At 37.0% G+C, this 3,124-nt stretch overlaps 1 protein-coding gene across 4 annotated transcripts in view; it reads right to left on the bottom strand.

Moving 5' to 3' along the window:
• LOC107048736 (SLIT-ROBO Rho GTPase-activating protein 1) overlaps positions 1-3,124 on the bottom strand; it is a 56,629-nt gene that overhangs the window by 23,003 nt on the left and 30,502 nt on the right. The window lies entirely within an intron of this gene.

Genomic DNA, 3,124 nt, shown 5'->3' on the forward strand with positions numbered 1-3,124 from the left:
TTGTATAAGGCCTAGGAAGTGGAAAAACGCAATCCTGATGTATAAAAATACAACTGCGTGAAACACACAGGCGTATCAAAATGCAACTGCGTGAAACACACAGGTGTATAAAAATACAACTGCGTGAAACACACATCTGTATAAAAATACAACTGCGTGAAACACAGATGTATAAAAATACAACTGCGTGAAACACACAGTAGTATGAAACTTCAACTGCGTGAAACACAGTAGTATGAAACTTCAACTGCGTGAAATACACAGCAGTATGAAAATTCGGCTGCGTGAAACACACGAACTTCACGCATGCGTGGAGTGTATGGAGTGTATGGGAGTGATTCACGCAATGGTGCGAATAGTCACGGCCTTATGTATATGACGATAATATTGCGGGGAATATTTTAAAAAATTGTAGCTGGGAGTGCCTCCTAAATGGAATCGAATTTTAGATGAAAAAAAAAGAACTTCGAAAATTTTTTGGGGCAATATTTCATATACAGATTTGGTGGAATCGCTGAACATTGATTTATAAATTAAATTTTAATTAGTGTCGATGGACAGGGCTCACCGCAACCTACATTCGAAAAAAAAGATTAAATTCCATCAATTCATTAACGAATAATTGAAGAAAAACTTGTTCAAAAAATTGAAAAAATTGAATTTTCATTTTTATCAATGATTTCAATTATCAATAACTCATCATCCACAGAGTGCAATTCCCCAACTTTTCATTCATTCGAAAGGCATTTTCTCAGACTTCAACGTGAGCTCTAATTCATCCAAATCGCGTCACTAGGTCAGAAGATATTGTCGATTGAAGGCAGCCTGCATCGCCTCACTCTCTCCTAGTTATAATTCTCGCATATATGAGTTTTCTGAGCATCTCTTGGAGCACAATGTGATACATTGAGATGCCGCCACAAGTGATGATTAATTACACCATCTGGTCACTCTGTGGATGGCTTGATGCAAAGCGATAGCAACATTAACGGGATCCCAAAGTTCGAGGGGAATTGTTGGTGGTTGTAAGCGTGTCAGCGGAATTGAGACGTTTGCCGATAAATTCTTGTGGTTAAGTGGAGTAATCAGAACCGCAATTAGGTTCTTCCTAACATTGTGATGGAGTTTTATGCGTTCTTCATACGTTTTGTAGTTGGAATTCAGAGTGATAAGTCCATAGGGCATTTTTTATCTTAATATTTTTAGTAATGGAGATGGGCAAAAAAGTTATCTGAATTTTTAATCTCGTTTTACAATTTCACAATTGATATTGTCACACTTTATCAAAATCAATGCCTTCGGAACAAATAATCTCTCAGCGTCGTAACTCAACTCGAAGATTGTTACAAGAGTTTAATTCTTCGAGACAGAATTATCAACAAATAACTTGACTTTGGCATTGCGTTTGACGTGAGAAATTCCAACTGTTTTGATTTTCGATTTTTAATTCATCGTTGAAAAAATATCTCTCTGCAAGTGAATCTCTCCAATTTTTTTTTTAATACTAAATCTGGATTCAATCATCAACAAAAACTATCGCCCTGTCTCAATGGCCGTCCTCTTCGCGCCTCGCAACTACCGAAGAAGCTTATCGGATGGTAGAAACCGAAAAAAAAAGAAAAAAAAAAAGAAAAAATACAGGGAGAAGAGTGAAATACGAGGCGTCTCTTGAGAGCCTGACATATGTGGATATGCCGCGTCATGTGGGGCATTTTCAAATGGAAGGAGTGAAGATAACAAGGACAGAAGTGCAATAGCACTCGTGAAAAAAAAATGTGGGCGCCGGAACAATTGGCAAACGCTGACGCAAATACCTAATTCGGACATCCTGCGGCTGTTGCACGCCCTGAATCCACCGGGGACCAGCCATTTTCCATTACTCTGTTCACTGTTTTAATATTCATTGGGTAAAAAACGATAGTTCAAACCGTATGGGTAACAGAAGAATGAAATTAAGGCTTCTATTGTACACATTTTCAGCTCTGTTCTATTATAGTTCTAGTTTATTCAACATCCGTTACGTGTCATGCAACGCCCTCGTGCCTCCTCAACTGAGATATATTTCTAGGGAAGAACTTCTCACGTCAAACGTCATGTTGAAGTCGAGTTATTTGATGATAATTCTGTCTCAATGGATTTAAACTTTGGTAATAATCTTCAAGTCGAGTTATGACGTTGAGAGATTGTTTGTTCTGAGGGCATTGATTTTGATAAATTGTGACAATTTCAATTGTGAAATTGTAAAACGAGATTGAAAATTCAGATAACTTTTTTTTCATGTCTATTACTCAGGAAAAATGATAAAGGGCCAAATAAAATTCAGTACTTCGGGTGGAATTCTTCAGCAAACAAACAGAAAATACTCTGTTATTCTTCAAGCTGAAATTAGTGGAATTCAATTAATTAGTGGAATTAAATTCAATTTAGGGGATTTTTGAGGGTTCAAGGGTCAAACAATCGTCTGAGCACTTTTTTTTCAACTGCGAACGAGTTTGCTCGTGACTTAGAAATGTTTGAGCCCCTAGATTCCCCTAAATCGAATTTTTCGTTAGTTTCAGCTTCATCTGTTATTTCCAAGAGAACGTGTTCTCACGTGCTAGGTTCTCCCCCAACAATAACTTAAAACCCAAAAATAAAAACTGTCAGAATTTCTCACGTCAAACGCAATGTCAAAGTCGAGTTATTTGTTGATAATTCTGTCTCAAAGGATTTAACTCTTGTAACAATCTTCGAGTTGAGTTACGACGTTGAGAGATTATTTGTTCTGAGGGCATTGATTTTGATAAATTGTGACAATTTCAATTGTGAAATTGTAAAACGAGATTGAAAATTCAGATAACTTTTTTTTGGAAGTGCATGGGGTGTTTTTTTTGTGCGGTTGGGAAGCCCCATGATGGGGTGGCCCTTGACACTCGAGCTCCCCCCTCTGGACTATTGAGAATCGTTAGATTTCTCGGCGATGAATCACTGTTTTTATTTTTGGGTTTTGAGTTATTGTTGGGGGAGAGCCTAGCACGTGAGAACACGTTCTGTTGAGAATAATAAAAAAAAATTATGAAAATAATGAAAAAAAGTTATCTGAATTTTCAATCTCGTTTTACAATTTCACAATTGAAATTGTCAC

The sequence above is a fragment of the Diachasma alloeum genome, unplaced genomic scaffold (genome assembly GCF_001412515.2).
Source record: "Diachasma alloeum isolate Michigan unplaced genomic scaffold, Dall2.0 Dall_scaffold_00196, whole genome shotgun sequence".
NCBI lineage: Eukaryota > Metazoa > Arthropoda > Insecta > Hymenoptera > Braconidae > Diachasma > Diachasma alloeum.